The sequence below is a fragment of the Musca domestica genome, unplaced genomic scaffold, assembly GCF_030504385.1.
Source record: "Musca domestica strain aabys unplaced genomic scaffold, Musca_domestica.polishedcontigs.V.1.1 10, whole genome shotgun sequence".
Lineage (NCBI taxonomy): Eukaryota > Metazoa > Arthropoda > Insecta > Diptera > Muscidae > Musca > Musca domestica.
The window spans coordinates 8,283,269-8,300,997 of record NW_026712115.1 but is presented as its reverse complement, the minus strand read 5'-3'; the positions used below and the strand labels follow the sequence as shown (position 1 = coordinate 8,300,997).

The window sequence follows — 17,729 nt, the reverse complement described above, 5'->3', positions numbered from 1 at the left end:
TTATTAAATGAAAGCAAAAGATGTCGGAAATAGCATCAAATTTTAGAATAAGTTTAAATTTGTTCGAATTGGTCCCCATTGGCACGAATTATGGGCTTCAAACTACCAAAGAAATCGTCACACGCTGCCCGTATGTTGCTCTGCGGCATTTTGGCCCATTCCCAAAGCTGGAAATGAAGCAAGGAACTTCATTTTATAACCATTCTTGGGGGATGCGTGCTGAGTGCGATGGTGCTGAGTCCTGTTGGAATGTCCAAGGTCTGCGGCAACAATGTTTGCGTGCCAAAGGCTTTAATACACCCTCCAGAATATTTTCGCGATAACATTCAGCATTTATTCGAAGCAACTCTTTAGCTCTTTTGAGTCTATTTTCTTTCTGTTGCGGTGTATGTTCTTGCACTTTTTGGAATTTCAATGGCTTTACTCCGAGCTCATTTTTCAATATTTGCCGAATGGAATATTGCGATATGTTCAGCTCACGAGCCATTTTTTGGCTACTGCGGCGCGGGTTTCGATCAAGTGGCTTCTTTACATTTCGAACCATTTCTGCTGATGTTGCTGTTTTCATCCGTCCACTTCCTTGACGTCTTGCTACGCTACCAGTATCACGGTAACGAGCGGTGGTAGGAGACACAAAAGATTTATTCACATTTAAATCACGGAGTGCTCTAGCGATAGCCACTTGCAGTTTTCCAGCCAAATATATAGAAATTAATGGAATGGAATGTTTTTTACGCTTGTAAACACTATAATGAGCTGTCACTTGAATAATTTTAAGAGCTGTCGGACGAGTGGCTTAAGAATTCTCTGTATTCATATGATGTCTCTGGAATGCCTGAATCTATTCTCTATATATCTATGTTTCGGTCTCTATATTTTTTCATGGAATACACCTATTTTAATGCATTGATTTGGGTAAGTTTGAAAATATTTAAAAAAAATTGAAATGGTTGAAGTTAGAATCTTAAAATCTTGCATATTTCACCATTGCATTTTAAATTTGTTAAGGTTTTGATATAGAACCCAATTACGCGTATCGAATGAATTTTAGTTATGTTAACCGAAATTCTTATAACTTTGTGGAATGAAAGTTTTCTTTTTCCCCGTCTCCTAATCATTCATCATATGCACTTTTAAAACTTGATTGGTATTTGTTATATATCACTACCAATTGTATATCTTTTTTAATCGTATTTTCAGAAAAATTATTTCAAACTAAATAACATCCCAAATTTATTTTCTAATCACACTAAAGTTGTTAGTTCTACAACTAAAATTTACGCCATATGTTTTATGGAGACCTACTCTAATCTAATCTATTTTCATGGATATTTGCTTTGTTAAATATTTAGATCTGAATGCTAATTAGTATTCATTAGAAACGATGTCATCTCCACACTGATCATAACACCTTTAAACATTAATACGCTCATAATATGCCTATATCGGTCCCCTAAACGACCGACCCTCAATTTGAGAAGCTCTGATTCTGGACAAACAAAAAACTACAATTAAATGGAAATTTCAAGAATGAGTTAACAATTTGGATCAAACCAAAAAACAAATAGGTAGTCTGCTATTGAGGAAGATTTTTCATGTGTGCGTGTGTGTGTGTGAGTTTGTGCATATGCGCATCCATATCAGATGCTTAAAAGAAAGCAGCCACTACAGCAGCAGCAGCAGCAGTGTTAAATGAAATATTAAGATTTTTATCGACCAAATCAAACATTTGCTTAGAAATTCAAGCTCAAAACAAAACCGAGAAATAACAACAACAGCAACTACAACAAGAACAATAGCAACGACATTGCAATAAACTGACTGACGACTGGAAAAAAAGACCATGCAAGACTTAATGGGGGAGAAGAAAACTATAAAGACAACAAACAATAACAACAAAACCAAAACACAAGACAAGACCAGAAAAAAATTTATGACAAAAGACTGGTTTTGTTAACAGTAGACTGTTAACAACATTTAACAGAGCGTGTGAGAGAGAGAGAGAGTGCCCCAACCAAGAGAGTAAGAATTGGCAGGCAGTGAAGCTAAACGTCGCTGCTGCTGAGCATGCGCATAGCAGTTTTACAGAGAGCAAAAAAACCAAAAACCACACAAAAAAAGTTTGACGACTTTTAGCCAACCAACAACAGAGGCACGAACGTACACACAACAAAGCCAGCCATGTGTCTGCTGGATCTGGCCAGCAAAGCCTATGGCTAGATATAATCATAAATGAAATGAAAACGACATCACTTGACATTCCTGAGCAGTGGCGCAACGCAGGGCTTCTCTCGGTCACGGCGTCGTCGTCGTTGTCACCGAGCACAACAAGCTGGGTATGTGTGTATGTTTGGAGACCATGCGAGCGAACGCGAGTATTGATCGAATGTTAGCTTGGTGGTTAAGCTTCATTGATTCTTTTGCTATCGGCATTGTAATTTTGTGTTTTACTTGGTTCACTTCGACAGCGAGCGACACTCGGTCCGTTGAGCGTATAAACGTTTGTTTTGCTTGACGGTTTTTTGTTTTACTTTTTTTTTGGATTAATTCGACGTCATCGCTTTGTTATTGTCGTCATCAAATGTAAAGCAATCAAATATTATCGTTGGTAATGCTTGTGGTAGTTCGGTATTGCCGTTTCTTTTGAACGTGTTTATATGTGAGTGAGTCCTTAACACAAGTGCTGTGCGTTTCATAAAGTTAATCTTTCTTGTATAGAATACCCAAGAATCAAACATCATCATTATCGTCTTCATCACAGCTAACCATCATCAGAACTAAAATAACAACAAAAAGCCTCCCCCCCCCCATCCTCTCTCACCACCTTAATTTGCTTGTGTTATATGTTATTGTTGTCGTCACCGTTGTTGTCGCTGCTCGCAGGCAACCAACCGACATTGGCGGCGACTTCGACGACAACATCACGACGACGAAGAAGAATCAGAAGCAGAAGACAACGAGTGAAAAATGTTAATACTTTTTTCTGTCTGCCAGCCAGCCACACTAATGCCAGCAGTGGTTCGTTCTGTCGGTTTAGTCTTCACTCAGAATCCATTTTATTAATGTGTATTAAAGCATTCATTGCGGTTGCGGTAACTGAAAAAACCGGACGGAAATTTTGTGTAAAAGAATTTAAAGAGTGTCAAGCGAATTATAACAAGAAGAAAAAAATTAAAAGTCGACAAGTCTTGAGTCTGAGCCAACCAAGTGTGTAAGGCATTAAAGTGAGTGAAGAAAAAATCGAAAAATTAAAATAGATTTTCCATAAAGCAAAAAGAAAATTCAAATGAAATTTGAAATCAACACACACAAAAAATAAAGAAAAAATTCTTATACACTATGTGCAAATTTTAAAAAATGAATAAAATAAACAAAATATTAAAAAAACTATAAATATATATTTATGTAGAATATATATTCTATATATATTTAACAAAAGAAGAAAGTTATCAACAAACCATGCAAATGTTTTAAAATCACAATCAAGTTTATTGAAAATTATAACCGAGTTGAAAATAAAGCCAATAACAAGTTATCAGAAGTAAATGCTGTGAAAAACAAACAAAAGACTTAAGAAACAAACGCGTTTAATTCTCTCAGTCTCCAAATGCAAAGAGATATAAACAACATTCAATAAATAATTAATCTCGAGCCTATTTCTGGCTGCAAGTAAACTAATTACACATCACTTTTTCAAAAAAGAAATAAAAAATATATAAAATTGAATAAATGCAAAAATGTGCAACATTTTTATTGTGTTCTTACCATGTAAAAAATTTCAAATCATTTAATAAAGCGGAAATTTGTCTCACTCTTTACAGAATTTAAAAGAAGCAAAACAAAAATAAAAACAAAAGCTTGAAATACAAATATGTTCAACACTGCTATTATTAACATGTGGCATTATTATAAATGAAGCTAAACTAAATTCATAGTGATATTTAAAAGTTATTTTCTTCAACATTATACTATTATTGCATAAATTTTGCATCGTGTAATGAAAACTGCCAATGCAAGTTGTTATTACCACTTGAAAATTACGTGAGTTTAGTGATTTAAATTTAGCCCAACCTATGTTTCACAATTTGTTTAAACAATATATAAAATTCTAATTAAATATCAGTTGTTAATCTATTGATTTTGAAAAGGGTACACCAACAAAAATTTATTCCTGGACGTTAAAAATGCAAATCATTTAATTCTTTTAAAGATACTTAAAGAAATCAAATCGGACAACAAGGTTATCCGTCATCAAAAAACCAAAGACTAAAATTGTGTTGGTGCCTTACAAATATCCAATAATTTTCCGGATTGATTTTATCTTTTAAAATGCACCCATACCTTAAAACCTATGGCTGGGATGACCAGAACAAGAACTCTTTAGACCTAAGGACCTATAAACATAATATTTAATATTTTTATTCCTTAAAAGAATATATGATATATTTTGATTGCAACATGAATAAGATCATCAAACCGGAGATTAAAATTGTTATGGATGTCTACAAACGCTTTTATAAGGCTACGCGAAACAAAATCTTTTTAGAGACAGTTGTTTCTATGAGTGCGTTCCTTTTTTGATTTTTGTATTGTACTAATACCTAAAGAAAGTTTTGGTAAATATTCCAAACATTTGAATAGTTAAGGTTCTCTGTATGCCCAGTGAAAATTACCTTTAGGGCGAAGTACGAGAAGTAGTGAACTAATATTTTTCATGATCTCTCCTGACCTTAATTTAAAAAAATATTTTATCACAGAATAAGTTTGGCCTACATCGAAAAATCGATTAATTTTATATGAGACATATGTTTGAGTTTTTTTTTTATAATTTTTTTAAATTCTAACCGAAACAGTGGAACGTGGAAAATTATTTAAATTTTGGATCTCTTGTGGGGAAGGTACAGAAATGAGTAATAATAGTATTCATAAAACATATCAAATACAGCTCAGAAATACCTCTGCCAAATTGAATCGAGATCGGTTCAGATTTGGAGTGAATTTACGCACTTATGGACGAATTCAGCCTAGAAGCAAGTACTGCAAATTTGGTGAAAATCGGTTCAGATATATCTATAGCTCCCAAATATATGTTTCATCCAATTTGGTCTTTAAGTCCCTCACATTCATAATACGCACTCCACAACAATGATATTTGGTACCAGATATCAGAATTGGAGATGATGATATAATTCACATAAATTCCCAATATACATACATGAGCTATTCTAAATATGCATAGTGGTGTGGGGTATCATATAGTCGGCCGACTTTTAACATTTCCTTACTGTTTTCTTTATTCTTTCGTGGGGGAGGTATCAAAAAAGGTGTAACAATACATTCCATTTCCACACTAGTTCCATTATAAGGCCGGAGATTAATTCACAACGATTTATGGGAAAGGTACAGGAATTAGTCGTCCACTACTGTCAATATTATAAATATTACGATGTGGTTACTCCGATCACCCGATATGATTTAAATTAATTAATTTATTTATTTATTTATTTTTTTTTTTTTTTGACCATTGTATTCATTTTTCACCCCTGCTCTAACATAGTCCACAATATTACGATTTGTAATCAAAACATCGAGTATTGATTTCATGTATCGATAGTTATGTTTGTTCAAAATGTTCCCCTTTTGTGAGGTAGATACTAGAAGGAGTGGTTCAATATTATTTATTTTCGCGCTGACTGAATTACATCATAAAATTTTTAACATTTGTAAGGGATGTACTAAAAATAGTGGAAAGGTATTGCCCATCTCCAAACTCTATTTAATTTGGCAGAAAGATTTGGACCGAATCGGACACCCCCTTCCGTAGTATCAAATAATAGACAACCAAAACATAAAGTTGGTAGGCAAATTAAATTTCTATTTGAAGTTCTCAAAATAACTACTAATTTTACAAATATTAATTTAATTTTTTAAGTTACCTAAACAGAAATACATTTAAAAAAATTGGGGGAGTATTCTTTGTGCGTCCAAAAAAATTGTAAAATGTATAAAAAATATATGAAAAATAACCATTTCAGATGGGACACTCAAGGGCCCCACCTTGCATAAGTCGATCATAAAGTAAAGAGTATAAAAAAATTTTCATTTCATTTATAACTCTTCCATAACTCTTCCATAAAGTATACATGTTCTTGATCACAATAATATTTTAAATCTGGGGCAAGTACATGGTGGGTTCCCCGTGCCAAATATGGTTAATTTCCTGGCGTTGGTATTATATTTAGCGGAAAAAATTTAATTTTTTTGTTAGATTAACTATTACCACCATTCAAAATTACTACCCGTCCTGAAACTGAGACCCATTTTCGAAATGTAAAGGCGTAAATTGAGAGTAAAATTTCATCAGATTTAGCTGTAATTCGACATTTCGGGTTCTCATTGGGTTAGGTTTTTTTTCTCGCAAAAAAATGGTTCTAGTATTTGCTACAGTCCCCACATTTACCATCTGATTAGGTAGATTTTTTTCTCGTAAAAATTTAAAAAATGGTGATCTACTATTTTTTACTATATAAGGATATTTTTTTACTATATAAGGATATTGGTTCGAAGTATTCGACCGAATTCGAGTAAAGAATAAAACTTTCTTGTTTTCGAGAGAGTACGCCAGTTAAAAAAAGAAAATAAATCGATTGTACTCTTTTTCCATGGTAATTTACTCTTGTGAATAAAAAATCGAGTTTCATGCCACTTGAATAAGAGCTAGTAGACTTTGCTCGTTTTCGTTTTGAGAGTAAAATATCGATTTTTTCTAATCTTGCCGAGTACTTTCTTTAGTTTATATAAATATACTCACAACTGCATACAAAAAATCCAAACACTTTGAAGAGCATTGTCCCAATTAATATCGGCAAAGGTATCTTGTTGTTGTAACAAAAACTCTCCTATTCCCAGCGGATTCAAGTTAAATGTATCCAAAGAAACCAGTTTTTGTATTCGATCTGTGTTTGCTTATATGATATCTCGTAATATTCGATATATTGAAGATTTTTGCCTAAACAATGGATTGATCAAATTTTCTACTCAAATTTACTGCCATTTGATACGTTTATATACGAACGAAAAGGAACATTTTCACAAAAGTTATCCAATTTGGCCCTCCACCAATAATTAGTTTGATGGTTACGGTTTTCCGCTGAGTATTTTTTCAAGCATTGGTTGAATTTTTCAGATTAAAATTCCTCGGAGTCCATACATTTTAGTTAAAAAGATCCTTCGGCAATATTGCAAAAAATAAAAAAAGGAATAAATTTGAAAACTTTGAAATTTTAACCCTCGAGCGAGTCAATAAAGGGATCTTTTTGGTCCCTTTTTATTTGTCATAAAATTCTATTATAAGTCCTAGAAGATGTCCTTGGTTTAAATACTGCCCTAACGCCAGGAATTCATATATATTAAAAACACATTTTAGGGTTAAAGCGGTACTTTGTCTGAATTTGTAGAAAAATCAATGTAAAATTTCATTTTGAGTCTCTGAACAAATGTTGTTGTCTGAAAAATGTTGAATTCTGAAAATTTTGGCCTTTTTTCTCATATTTTCGCTGAAAATGTTCTTATCTGGACAATTGCCAGTCTGAATTGATCAAAACCCTTACATAGTTTTGAAAATCTACAAAGAGCCCCTATAGTTTGAGATATATTTTGTAAAATTTAAGATAGAGCTTTGAAAATCGATAGAAATCTGTTGATTACACCCAGAATCATTGGTACAGAAAATTGGCCATATTGATTCACATTTGAAGTAGTCACCTATAAGGATAACTCTTATTTCCTATATTTTTCGCGTTTTTGTCATGTTTTCCATTTAATTCAGCCAAATTTTGGCATTTTGAGCTCTTATTATGTGGAATCGCTATTTACAAAAAATTATCAATATAATTCCACATTTTGGTACAACCATTATATAAAGATACCCCCGATTTAAATTATTTTAAGTGTCTTGACCATATTATCCAATCGACCTTAGTGAAAATGTCTAAAAGTAAACTTTTGCTCTAGACTATTTGCTGCTTATTCCGATATTTATATCAATAATAATAGTAAACCATATTTTGCATCTTCCTATATTAATGTGACGTTGATCTCGAAAAAATCGATAGAACAACCTAACAATTAGTACACATATACTATGTGGAGACTCTCACACCAACTACTGCGATATTCACACAAAAAATGTGCGGTAAAAATACATTCGCATCACTGATTAATTTACACATCAAATTAGCAGTTAATTTCCCTCATCCATTCCAGGGAGAGAAATATAGGCCAATCAGAAGAAATGTGAAATTTAATTTTTAAAATCAATAAAAACATTGAATATTCATGAATCGAAAACATACACACACACAAAAATAAATCAAAAAAACGGCAACTGTTTTAAATGCAAACACGAAATAAACAACAAATTGATTTCTTCTCAACGAATATGTAGAGTAAAACAGATAAAAAACCCAAACTCAATAAATTTCTACGCAAAACTAAAAAAAATTCAACAACAAATGGAAATTCAACAAGTTGTTAACAAAACTAATGAGGAAACTAGACAAACGACAACAGCACCAATGTGGAATAAATTGAAAAGGCAAATCTGAGAAAAAAAATAAATAAACTGAAGCAACCCAATGTGTTGGGTTTATATTTAGATGCTGAATGAAGAGAAAAATAAATAACCACCACCCAAACAAATTCCAAGCAATAAAATGAATCATCTGCTCAAATTCCAAAATACGTAAGAATAGTTATTGCCATAAACAGTTAATCGAAGTTAATTTTATAACGTCATAACCGATAAATTTTATATGCATATGGGTTCAGGTGAATACCTGTTATGGCCCAAGAAAATCCAATTTGAATTTGAACTCCAAATCTAAACTCGATGTGAATTATGTTCCTCTGAGTAAATGTGAAGGTGTGTATCTTTAACTGCCATTTTCGCAAATCTTTGGCCATTGCCTTTGGCTAATGCCTACAGTTTTTTTTTTACGAGAGGTTACAAATGGCAAATGTGCGTTTGGTTTCCATTAAGACTTGACTAAATTACGAAGACAAAAAAATAGATGTGCATTCAAAGGTCATTGTAATGAAAACAAAGTTTGTTTTGAAGTTTTAAATGTATGTTATCGTAAAACTATTGGCCAAATTTTAAGTTCAAGGTACTCGCCACAATTTCCATTTGCTACGAGGGATGGTATTACAAGTTTCAATTCGCACTAAAAACCACCTATCATGCTTCGCTTTAAGAATTAAGATTTGGGGGGTTAGATCAGAAGACAAAATGTTGTTAGGGACTTCAAAATGCTCAGTAATAGGAGGAAGAAACTCGATAAGAATATATCAAATTACAAACAATTTGGCTAGAAAATTTGGCCAGGAATCCGTCAAAATATGGGAAATTTAAAATGTATAAATATTTATTTATATAAGAATACCTTTTTGCTCAGACAAATCTTAATAATTTTGGGGCATAGTCATATTAGATAGAAAATTTTAATCTAAAGGTACGAAAAGTGCGTAAACATACTAAATAATGTACAATGGCATAGCGTCTGCGCCAAAAGACAAAAATCAAAAATTTCCGATTTTCACTATTTAGTTGAAAATTTCGAGTCGCAATATTTCAAAATTTTAGGGCTTTTAAGAAAATAAACAAGTCCTAAACAAGTTCTGCTGGACCGAACTTTTAATACTCTCCATCATAGGGAAGAAATTAGCAAATTTCAAAAAAAAAAAAATCCGGCGAAAAATACTGCTCAAATCATAAAATACCTAATATAGAAGTGACCGTTATGTTGGGGCCTATGCGAAAGTGGACCTGCATAGGGAATTTTTGTCATAAGCCATTACAATATTCAAATGCGAAACTTGAAAGAATTTAGGTGAAAAATGTTGCTAAAATGAACAAAATTCGGAATATTGGGTGGTACTGTTATATGGGGGCCACACGAAGACCTTGGACCTGCATATGCAATTTTCTGCAAATTTTCGAATTTTGAAGCAATGTTGCTAAAATCATCAAAATCTGGTGTATAAGTTGATACTGTTATATTGGTGGCTAAACCAAGACCTGGACCTGGATATGCTATTTTCTGTCACAGGCTATTGAACCTATTAGGAACTTCAAATACGATTTTTTATATATTTCCGATGAAAAGTGTGATACAAATCATCAAAAACCAAATATCTGGAGGTACAGTTATATGTGGGCTATAAGAAAACCCGGACCTGCATATGCAATTTTCATTCATAGGCCGTAGTACCCATTAGGAACTTCAAATACCAAACTTGAAACAAACCCGGTAAATAATGCCGCTAAAATCAACAAAATATCGAATTTAGAGAGGCACTGTTATATGAGGTCTATACGAAGACTTGGCTTATAGGCTTCCAATACGAAATTGCACACAAATCCGTTTAATAATGTCACTAAAATCATCAAAATACCGAATACGGGGAGTTACCGTTATATGGGACCTATACAAAGATCATAAAAATATCGAATATCTCGAGGTACAGATATGTGGAGCTATACCAAAATTTAGACCTATATTGACAGTTCTATGCAAGGATATTTCTTACATAGTGGAAACACATGCTGGCAATTTACAGCAAATTCGGTTCAAAATTACGACTAAAATACCCAATAAATCTTAAATCAGTCGGTACAGTTACAAGGGGACTATTCCAAAATGTGGACCTATAAAGCCCCATTACCATACCAAATTTTACATGATTTTCGCCTTGACGGTTTTATCCTTTGTGGGGTATAAAATTTATATTTCGAGGTGTTACAAACGGAATGACAAACTTTATATACCCTTCATACTATGGTGGAGGGTATAAAAACAGTAGCCGACGTTTATTTAATTTTTTTCCCAATGCTGTACTATTTTGTCCCATAACATATTTAATATGTAAACCACTGCAGATTCTATTTTGAAATGTTGTTAAAACTTAACTTTAAGTCAATTCTAAGCCTTTGTACAACTGGACAAATCAAAAAGTGTCGCAAAAGGCTCTAAAATGGAATTTGTGGTTACCTTAAACACTTCATAAGGGCATTCACCTGTCTCAGTTATTTCCATGACATCCATTGGGGCATTGTCTTATACCACAAGGTATTTGACTTCAATCCAAAAAAGTAATGAAATTTCATGAATTATTTTTACAAGCCATACATAATCCATCCCCATCAAACTCTTTGCCACACCTAACGTCAAATACTACTTGAAATGCACAGAGAAAAAAACCTCCTAATTCTTTATAACTTAAACAAATAAAAGTTAAAAATAGCTTGGAATAAATCTCTCAGCAATTATAAATCACAATAAGAACTTGTCAAAAACCCCAGAATACTTGAAGAGCTCAAAGAATCTTTGAGGAATTTGTGGTCTCTACAAAATCCGCTAATAAACAAGAAATCAGGAAAGAACATTAATAATTTATGTTTAATAACAAATCAAAAGTAATTTCAAAGTTATGAAGTAAAACGAAAAAAAAAATAAATAAAATTAAAACAATAAATGTTGGTTTTATTGCAAAATCACATCGACTACGAGAAACCGATGGATGGATGGTTGGTTGACTGTAGCCGAGATCATTGTGGGTTAAATGAAACATGACCAGTTAATAGATTCCACATCTGGCTGTGTGTTAATAATCGCTTAAACATTTAGCAAACAAAAATAGAATCAAGTACTGTTGTTGATTATGGCAAGACAGTCTTAGGTTCGGGTATTGCTTAATCGGCTATAAACAGGTTTGTGAATAAGTAAGAATTGTTTTATTTATTTCTACAATTTATGGCAAGAATTAGAAAATATTTCATTTGAATGTTTAGCAATTTAATTGAGATTGTAAGAGTTCTTGATTATAAATTTTATTAAAAATTCTAAAGATAATTCCGTAATCTATCCCACTAAAAAATAGGCATTTTTCTGTATGACAACACGAAAGTTAATGCGAATGAAAAACAATATTCCAAATTTCTTTTTCATATACATTTTTTATTGCTTCGCCATACTATTAAGTTTTGCATTCCGTTTGTAACTGCTCAAAAAGAAGATTTTAAGCTCCACAAAGTTGTATTTTTGAACAGCATAAGATTCTAAGTCGAATTAGCAATGTCTATGGAAATTACTATGGATAAAATTTCACCTAAATTAATTTTGGGTCCGTAGAAATGTTGGTATTGAAAATAGGCCCAATAGGTCTAGTTTTGTTATAGCCACCATACAACTGTACTGGCAGATTAAGGGTGTTTTGAGGTTTTTAGTCACACTTTTGTACAAAATTTGCTGCAAATTGACAGTTTGCCTTCCTAGTAGGTAGGAAAGATCCTTGCCGAGAACTGTACATATAGGTTCAAATTTTGTTTAAGATCCCACATACTTATCACCGGAATTGCTTAATTTCTAGTTCGTAATAAAGAGAGAAAATTGCCTTTACAGCACCCAATATAACGGCTCTGGCATTATTCGGTATTTTGAAATTAGAATTTGGTGATGCCAATACGTACGATTGTTTGTGATAGAAAACTATCTATATAGGACCACCTTTTCGTATAGTACTCATATAAATGTACCCCCCGATTTTTGATATTTTGCTGATTTGTTTCACACATTTTGCCGAAATGGTTTCAAAAATTGGAATTCCTTTTCCTACGACAGAAACTTGCCTATCTAGATCCACATCTTCGTATACCCCCCTCCTTCTTAATTTCTTCAACGAAATTATTTCAAAATTGGTATTTCAAATTCAAGTTCAAATGGTGGAACTTGGAGGGACGGACCTTGTTCATAATTACATTTAAAATTTAAAAAAATGGAAATGTTATGTTCTGTTACATTCGTCATTAAACCCTCATTTTAGAAAATAGGAAGATAGTAAATTTTGCAAAAATTTCTAGGAAGATACAAAATTTTATGAGAATTACAAAATAGAAAAATAGGCTACGAAAGATTTGCATTATACAATATACGGTACGTTTACACGGTGTCAATAGTCTATTATAGCCTTATATTTGAATCTTATTTTAAGGTTATGAAGTAACTGGCGATTTAAGATTTCAGGTTTGTATTGTTCTAAATATCAGATCCGAGAAAAAATGTTGATTAATAATCGAGTTACTAAATGCAGGAAATAAGTAGCTATATTCTGGCCATGGGTTAGTAGGCCGATTTATATTGAGTACTTTTACAGGAATGTTAAACAGTTTCCTCTTTACCATTGTTTTCGTAGTTGCACCAGTAGTTATTTTATGGGGGCTTAAGATGCATTTTGAATGGTATTCCATCTTTCCATTGTTTTCGTAGTTGCACCTGCAGTTTTCTATGGGGATTTAGATGCATTTTCAAAGGTTTTTCATAATCCAGTGACATGAAATAGTGAATAATTTTAATTTTTTTAGATTCAGACAAATTGTTAGAGTTAAACTGAGGGCATCTTCTCCGGTCGGTGTTTTTGCAGAAAAAAATGAAGATATTCCTATTAACGACTTATCATATTAAGGATTACGAGGAAATATATATCATACAAGACAACCCGTCATTGCAAATTCCTCTATTCATTCGTTTACAAACCCAAATAATTTTTTATTAATTTTTAAGAATTAAAGGTTTATAGACGGAATTTTATAGAAACAATCTTAAAAATCTACGATTTAAGGACAGAAGATTCTTGAACAAATGTCGGAAAATCCACGATTTTCGGAAAAGTATATAAAAACAATCTTTTACTTTCGAAATATATATATATATATATATATATATATATATATATATATATATATATATATATATATATATATATATATATATATATATATATATATATATATATATATATATATATATATATATATATATATAGGTAGGTCTGCTGCAACAACTCTGGCCCATAAAAGGAATAATTGTGAATAAAGACAGCTTTCTGATAATAATAAATAAACTAAACTAATTCGTTCCATTTTATGTAATATTTTTCCTACCACTTACTTTAATCTATTTTGCTTCGTATACCAAGCACTCACTGTATAAATAATTTATGAATTATATAACTTATCTATTCATTGATGTTATTTAAATATTCTCGCGTTGGAAATATTCTCCCGTCTTTAAGAAATTACAACAACATAAAAAACATAATTAAAAAATTTCACAAATTCCAAAAGAATTTCATAACACATATGATATTGACAACGAAAATATTGCTAATAAATAAAATAATATAAAACCAGTAAGGAAAGCTCAAAAGTCGGGCGGGGCCGACTATATGATACCCTACACCACTATGCATATTTAGTAGAGCTCTCGTAAAAAGGTTTATACAGGGCATTTCAGAGCTCTATGAGATATTCGGTACAAAATCAAAATCTATCTAATTCTATCGTGCATTTTACGAACTATAGCTATCTCTGAACCGGGTTTCTCCAAATTTTACGTATTAGCTTCTAGACTGGTGATTTGGGCTGATATTGACCATTTTGTGCACATTTAACCCGAAATCGGATGAAGATATATATGAGAGCTATATCCAAATCTGAACCGATTTCGATAAAATTTAAAACAGCTATTCCTGTGCTCCATCTAATACCTGGTACCAAATATCACGGTTGTGGAGTGAACATTACGAATGTATGGGACTAAAACTCTAAATCGGATGAAACATATATATGGTTGCTATATCTATATCTGAACCGATTTTCACTAAATTTGATATACTTGCTTCTAGGCTGAATTTGGTCCGATGTACTAAAATTCAGTCCATTTGGACTTATATCGGCCATTTGGTGCACAATTAACCCGAAATCGGATGAAGATATATATGGGAGCTATATCCAAATCTGAACCGATTTCGATAAAATTACAAACAGCTATTTCTGGGCTGTATCTTATATCTGGTACCAAATATCATTCTTGTGGAGAGCATATTACGAATGTGAGAGGCTTAAACACCAAATCGGATGAAAGATATATATGGGAGCTATATCCAAATCTGAACCGATTTTCTCCAAATTTGATATACTTGCTTCTAGGCCGAACTCGGTTGGGTGTGCCAAAATTCAGGTAATTTGGACTGATAGTGAATATTTGGTGCACATTTAACCCGAAATCGGATGAAGATATATATGGGAGCTATATCTAAATTTGGTCCGATTCTCACCAATTTCAGTACGGTTCGTCCTTGGGCCAAAAAAATATTGTTTGGAAAATTTCATCTCAATCGGATAATAAATGCGACCTGCATTTTGTTTACAAGAATACATGGACAGACGGACTGACATGCATAAATCGACTCAGAAAGTGATTCTATGAAGGTTCTCAAAAGTAACTATGGGTCTATCTCGTTTCCTTCTCCATATTACAAACAAATGCATAAAGACATAATACCCTTACCACTATGTGGTGTAGGGTATAAAAACGAAAGACTTAAGACACAAACGGCGTAGAGCGATAAAGCCATAACCTAATTCCCGCGTCGAGACAGATTTAAATGATAAAAGAATTATCCCATCTTAAAGAGAATTAATGTGGCCCCATAGCCAATGCCAATGTCCCCAGTGCATAAGTTAAGCCAAACAAAAGACTTAAGAAACGAACACCAAAGAATCCAACCATCGACGAACAAAGCAAACAAACATCAACAATGGCAAACAAACATCAACAATGGCAATAGAAAAGAACAAACATATCTACATGCTAATCACCATCACCACCACCACTGAGAATCAATACGCAAAGAGAATACCAAATTATGTCAATTAAAAGAGTCGAGCGAATTCCCAGCAATTTTTTTTTTTTTTTTTTTTTTTGCGAGAAAGTGATTTTTAATTCAGATAAAAACGCTATAAATTTTAGAATTTCAATAGCAAATAAATCAATTTCATTTATTTAAATGTTTATTTCAAGTGAGGATGTGATTTCGTTTTTAATTCCTCAACAATATGCCATTTTAATTGAACAACAACACCGACAACAATAGCAATAAAATATTGTTTTGAGGGAAAACAGCGAATTTCATCCATGAGTTCTTTGTGTTATTTGTATTGAGTGTGTGTGTGTGTTTTTAATTTCTTTTCTTATCTTTTCGTTTTTTTCCATTTTATTATTACAGAATATTATGAAATATTTAATGTACCGTTATTTAAACAAATCACAATAAGAAACCCCAACAACACCACATCAAAGTGTTAATTTGAAAATTTCTACACAAAAGAAAAAGAACGCGTGTGTGTGAGTGAGAGTGTGCAATATCAAGAAGCCAAAAGACCAGCCACACACAGCCACGAATTTTTGTCGCCAGCTGAAATTAAAAAAAATGAAAGCGAAATTTCGTTGTCATCTCATTTGTAAGTATTACAATACACTTCTTTTTTTTCTTGCCTCTTCTGTTTTTTTTTTTTTGTTTTTTTTTTTTTGCGTTTCTTGAAATTTTAACTGAATCACACTGGAATTTTTTGTTTTGTTGTAACAATAACCAGTCAAATGAAGATAAAAATTAAGTAATAACACATAAACAAGCAAACAAAAAAAAAACACAACCAAGTGAAATTTCCACTTTAAAATCACTTTTTTGCAATTTCAACTTGTGAAAAGACTTTCGATTTTTATTGACAATTTTTTGTTTGTTTTTCTTTTTTTTTTTTTGCGAGCGTCTAGAGCAATTTGAAAACAAAAAGTGAAGGCTATTAAAGAGTAAATATTTGTGGGCTTATGTTCATTTAAGTTATTAATAATTTCATTTACCGCGTTAAGATATGTTAAGTGTATCAAATTAGAAAACCCTGTTTGTGTGTCCACTGTCCACTATCCACTCTTTCCCTAATAAATATTTATAAGAGTTGACTTTAATTGATTTGAATTGATATTATGCAAAATTTTTGCAAATTGGGTTTATTGATATCTGAAAACTGTTTTCTTAATTCTGTTGATTGTTTTTTCGAACTAGTTTAGCTATTCATTTAGAGATTTATCTAAAAAACTTTCTATTTTTCTGCATATTTTTTATTTTGTAAAATTGTCGAGAAATATATGTGGCCTACGCAGAATGAATTATTTTCATATAAATTTAAAAATGAATTACAAGAGGAATTTAAAGTTCTCTTTATTGATACAGTAGCATCAGGGATGGTCCTATTCACCAATGTTATTCCCAAAAATGGTCCCTTCATATTTATATATGATTTGTTTTTTTTTTTTTCATATATAATTTAAGAATAAGTTAAGATCTCTTCGATCCAAAGCCTCAATTTGTTTGCTTATTAAGCTGATATTACTTAACATTATTGTTAACAGCTGTACCGACTAAAACTTCGGCCGAAACCAGGATGTAATGAGTTCTAATTTGGAATGGCGGTATTATGGCAGTTGTAAAAAACTTCAAAATTCCTAACTTTTTGAAATGACCTTGAACAATTTTTTTCAATATATGTCCACTTTCATTGGGGGGTGTACCACAACGTGGGTGGGAAGGCATAACATTTCAGAATTCCTTTCGTGTTCCAGCAAATTATATATCATCAGTCTTTTGGGGTTGTCAAACGAGGTGTCGTAAAGATACAAACACCAATATCAATCACTATTAACTTAAACTTCCGAGTTTTATTCGACATAAAAATGTTATTATAAATTCATTATTTAAAAACGGTAAATCTTCCCTTTATGAGTCATCACTTAACATCAAGAAAAATAGTTCATTTGCTTTATCATAGATCTGGA

At 32.1% G+C, this 17,729-nt stretch overlaps 1 protein-coding gene across 4 annotated transcripts in view; it reads left to right on the top strand.

Annotated features, from left to right (window-relative positions):
- LOC131803981 (LIM domain-containing protein A-like) overlaps positions 1-17,729 on the top strand; it is a 250,034-nt gene that overhangs the window by 170,420 nt on the left and 61,885 nt on the right. The window contains exons 1-2 of one of the 4 annotated variants that reach the window (XM_059126016.1): positions 2,451-3,224; positions 16,126-16,360. The exons of 1 other annotated variant lie outside the window; for it this stretch is intronic. The gene's annotated coding sequence lies outside the window, so the exon portion shown is untranslated. Of the gene's footprint in view, positions 1-2,450; positions 3,225-16,125; positions 16,361-17,729 lie in introns of those variants that run through there. 2 more of the 4 variants (XM_059126027.1, XM_059126046.1) reach the window with 2 other exon arrangements.